Raw genomic sequence first — 5,339 nt, 5'->3', positions numbered from 1 at the left:
TGGTGAGGCTTCCAGGCAGCGGAGGGAGATGGTGCGGAGGTCACTTCGGTAGGGTGAGCTGACGGGGCCCAATGACCTCATTTATGATTTTCTTTGTAATTGTCTAACAATCTTTTGGTATTAAACAATTGCCTTTGGGCTTAGCTCGAGGTTATTTATCCTCGATGTGACAATATATTTGTTTGTTTTATTTCAATATATATCTAACTTGTGATCTATTTGTCTTTCCTTTATTGTCTTCTCATGTTTATGAATCCTTACTCTTGTACACTCAACATTTTAGGGATCGACTTTTAGATCGAGATAGATTTTACCAAACTTGGTTATGTCCAAGTTTTTGTTTGCTTATTTGCGTCGTACCTGTTAAGATTCAGGCCTCGAACCTGGTTATACCTAGGTTTTTAAGTATTTACACTTAGTTTGCGCTAGGTTTATTGAAAACTCGAGCTTTAAAAAGCCATTGAATAATCAATTTTTCCAAGCTTCTAAGCTTCAGACCTTGTTACATCCAGGGTTTTAGATGATTTAAACTTAGTCCGCACTAGGTTTATTGAAAACTCAAGCCTTCAAAGGCCATTGCATAATCAATTTTTCCAACCTTCTAAGCTTTGGACCTGGTTACATCCAGGGTTTTAGATGATTTAAACTTAGTCCACGCTAGGTTTATTGAAAACTTGAGCCTTAAAAGGCCATTGAATAATCAATTTTCAAAGCTTCTACGCTTTGGACCTTATCCGAGCAGGCTTAATTTTGCCAACCTTGGTTATGTGCCCCCTAAGTAACCAGAATTTATAAACTTTCTTGGTTGCTTTACAAATATGAGAACACAAGATTGCAATAATAACACTAAGAAATGGTTATTTAATAATCCATCTATTATTTAATTGAAATGGATTTTTATAAATAAGCCTTACATTGATGGTGATACTATTGATAATACATTTTCAAGTGCAAAGCATTCCAGGTCCGTGGGACTACTTCTCCATTCAGCCGAGCTATCTGATTTGGTATGGTTCCTCCAAGTTCGGGCCTAATACACCATCCTTGGGGTCTTTATTTGCTAAAAGGACCCTTCGGAGAACTAGGTTGCCCAATCCAAGTATGCGCCCCTTAACTTTAGAATTGAAATAGCAAGTTATTTTTTGTTGATAATGGGCGAGTTGTAACTGCGATTCCTCTCATTTTTCTTCAATCAGGTCGAGAGATGCGTTAAGTAACCCATCATTCTGTTCTTGATTAAATGCCCTTTGCCTGTGAGTAGCTACCATGGCTTTGACTGGAAGCATGGCCTCGCTTCCAAAAGTTAAGGAAAAAGGAGTATGCCCCATGGAGGTCCTGTGAGAAGTTCGATAGGCCCAAAGTACTTGCAGGAGCTGTTCTGGCCATAGTCCTTTGGCTTCATCTAACCTCTTCTTCACACTCGCCTTAAGAGTTTTGTTTATAGCCTCAACCTACCCGTTGGCTTGTGGATATGCTGCCGACGAGAAACTCTTTCTGATGCCATATTTTTCACATAAGTCAGTGAAGAGATAACTGTTGAATTGTGTCCCGTTGTCTGACACGATTTTCTTAGGAAGTCCAAATCGACATATAATACACTTCACCACGAAGTCCATGACTCTTTTTGAGGTGATGGTTGCTAGAGGCTCGACCTCTACCCACTTCGTGAAGTAATTGATCGCCACCACTGCATATCGAACCCCTCCCTTTCCCGTAGGTAGGGAACCTACTAGGTCAATTCCCCATACTGCAAATGGCCACGAGGATGAAACCATCGTTAGCTCGACTGGAGCAGCTCAAGAAATTATGGTGAAATGCTGGCATTTTTCGCACTTCTTAACATACGAGATCAAGTCTTTTATTAAAGTGGGTCAAAAATAGCCCTGTCTCAGTATCTTCAGGGCCAGGTTTTGCCCCCCAACATGATCTCCACAAAAGCCTTCATGTATTTCTTGTAAAATGGCTTTGGCTTCCTCGGGCGGAACACATCGCGAGAGAGGCAGCGAATGACCACACCAATATAAGGTGCCATCTACTATTACGTATCGTGGACCTTGATAGAGTATTTTCCAGTTGTGAGGTATTCCATTATGGGAGTCATCCAGGTCAGTCTTATGTCAATCATTCCGACTTCTATCAATTCTCTCATCAAACTCATGCTCTCCAAGAACTCTACTGGCACTACATTCAATGTCTCAACCTCTTTTGTGGTAGCAAGTCAATCCAAAGCATCAGCGTTAGAATTCTGCTCACGGGGTATTTGTTCAACAGTGTTGTACTCAAATTCAGACAGTTCTCCCTTTACCTTAGCTAGGTAGGCCGCCATCTTGGTACCTTGAGTTTGATACTCTCCCAATACCTGATTGACCATGAGTTGGGAATCACTATAGCAATGGATGGCTTTCGCCTTGAGCTCTCTCGCCACGCTCAGCCCTGCTAGTAAGGCCTCATATTCTGCTTTGTTGTTGGATGCCTCAAATCCAAATCTCAGAGCTGTATGAAATCAATGACCTTCTGGTGAGATTAATATAATCCCAGATCATGTTCCGTTCTCATTTGACGATCCATCAACGAAGATTTTCCATAATTCATGCACCGGCTCCCTCAAGATCTCTTCTTGAAAACTGGTGCATTCAGCCATAAAGTCAGCAAGGGCCTGACTCTTAGCTGAGGTCTACGACATGTACAATATCTCAAACTGGCTAAGTTCAATGGCCCATTTTAAAAGATGTCTTGACGTTTCAGGATTTTGCAAAACCTGCCTTAAAGGCTGGACAGTTAAGACATTGATTGAATGGGATTGGAAATATGGTCGGAGCTTTCTAGAAGCTAATATCAGACAGACTGCTAGCTTCTCTATCAGTGGGTATCGTGACTCGACTCCGAGAAGTCTCTTGCTTACATAATATACTGGTTTCTGAGCACGATATTCTTCTCGAACTAACACGAAACTGACTTCATTCTTTGTTATGGCCAAATATAGGAACAGAGATTCTCCAGACATAGGTTTAGATAATACCGGGGGCTCGACCAGGTGCGTTTTTAGATTGTGGAACGCTTGTTCGCACTCCTCGGTCCACTCAAATTTCTTGTTTCCTCTGAGAAAGTTGTAGAATGGGAGACATTTGTCAGTGGATTTCAAAATGAACCGATTCAAAGTTGCCACCCTTCCAGTTAGGCTTTGAACTTCTTTACGAGACCTAGACGAAGGCATTTCAAATAACGATATGATTTTTTCAGGGTGCGATCTTGCCATCACTAATATACCAGATCCCATCAGAACTCTGTAGTTAACCGTGCTTGGGTGAGAGTAGTATTAGGATTGGTGACCTTCTGGGAAGTCCTCGTGTTTACTATGAAGCCAAGGAACTTTCCAATTGCCACCCCGAAGGTGCATTTCTGAGGATTCAGCTTCATCTCATATTTCCTTAATATTCCGAAACACTCTTCCAGGTCAGATACATGGTTATTTATAGTCTTTGACTTGACAAGCATGTCATCGACATACACCTCTATATTTCTCCTAATCTGGTTAGCGAACATTTTTTTGACCAAGCGTTGGTACGTAGCCCCAACATTTTTCATCCTGAATGGCATAACTTTGTAGCAATATATGTTATGTTCGGTCATGAAACTAGTATGCTCCTGGTCCGTCGGGTTCATTCCGATATGATTATATCCAGAATATGCGTCCATTAAGGACATGAGCTGGTGACCTGCCGTGGCATCTACCAACTGGTCAATCCTTGGTAGTGGGAAACAGTCCTTGAGACAAGCTTTATTTATATCAGAGAAGTCGATATAGGTTCTCCACTTCCCGTTCGGCTTCGGGACCAGCACGGGATTGGCAACCTAGATCGGGTATTTTGCTTCCTGGATAAACCTGCATTTTAATAACTGAGCTACTTCTTCCTCAAGGGATTCAGCTTCGATCGTTCCCAAACGTCTCCATTTTTGGGATTTTGCAGGAACATTCTTGTCCAAATTTAAGGTAGGAATTATTATATTCAGACTTATTCCCACCATATCTTCATGCGACCATGCAATGAAGTCTGGGTTTTTCTGTAAGAAATCAACCAGCTCCTTCCTTTTGTCGTCAAGGTTCTTTCCAATCTTTACGACTCTTGAAGCTTCTTTGGGGTCAATGTTTACTTCCTTGAGCTATTCTATGGCTTTGAGCTCTAATCTGTCTTCGCCTATCTGTGGGTCAATGTCTTCGCGTTGGGTGGCCTCACTATCCTCTTTTTGCTAATGTTCTTCCATCTCGTGAGTAACTTCTACTTCCTGGTACTCCTTATCTCTGTCATTTATGACCATCGCTTGCTGCCCGGGTTGTGATTTTCCCTTCATAGAACTACTATAGCATTCCCCGGTAGCGAGTTGATCGCCTCTAACTGTGCATATTCCCGCAGCTGAGGGGAATTTCATTGCCAGCTGGTGGATAGAGGTTATGGCTTCAAATGCCATCAACGCAGGTCAACCCAAAATCACGTTGTATGCAGCCGAAAAATCGATTAACAAGAACTCGATTAATTTGGAAACTGTTGACCACAGATTTTGCGAACGACGTGTAGACGTCAAAACTACAATAAACCGTCAAGAGAAAAATACGACACATATAATATTTATAGTTGTTCAGCCCCAATGTGTTGGTAATAGCCTAGTCCACTTAGAGTTATGATTATAAATCTACACTCAAGATCAGATGAACCTGATTCAACTGAGTTTCTTCAGTGCAGATGAAAAGAATACAATACTTCTCTCAAAATACCAAAAATCTCTTAGGAAAATCAAAATCTGAATCCCATCAATGATGCCATGAGCTTTGTATTTATAGGCCCAGGATCGTACAACTGAAAAATCCCTCATAATTGGGATCTTTCTATTACCCTCACAATATTTAGTTAATAATAATATTTAAAATACAACAATACACGACTTCTTTGGGATAATCTGAGAGATTCCTGCGCAGGCATGACTGATTCTAGTCTAAGTCGTTGCTGGAATTTCGCTTGCATAACAATAATCTATTCAGTAAGTCGGCGTCACTTCTTGGAGAGAAACTGGTCGGCCAAAACACCTGACCGGTCGGCCAAACACCTCACCGGTCAGCCAAACACTTGACTGGTCGGCCAAAAACTTAAATGGTCGGCCAAGCACTTGACTAGTCGGTCATGACACTTGACTGGTCAGACAAGCACCTGACTGGTCAAAAAAACACCTGACCGGTCGACCAAGCACTTGACTAGTCGGACAAACACCTGACTGGTCAGTCAAAAATCTCCACCAGTCTGGCAGAAACTCTACCAGGTCGGGCAGATCACTCCTAAGTCAGATAA

General features: G+C 41.8%; 1 pseudogene; it reads left to right on the top strand.

Moving 5' to 3' along the window:
• Window positions 1-3,239: 3,239 nt before the first annotated feature.
• Window positions 3,240-3,357, top strand: LOC133793007 (5S ribosomal RNA; annotated as a pseudogene).
• The last annotated feature ends 1,982 nt before the right edge of the window (window positions 3,358-5,339 follow it).

This window comes from Humulus lupulus, chromosome 7 (assembly GCF_963169125.1).
Source record: "Humulus lupulus chromosome 7, drHumLupu1.1, whole genome shotgun sequence".
NCBI classification, from domain to species: Eukaryota; Viridiplantae; Streptophyta; class Magnoliopsida; order Rosales; family Cannabaceae; genus Humulus; species Humulus lupulus.
Note: the sequence above shows the minus strand (reverse complement) of the source record. Positions and strands in the feature narration are given on the sequence as shown.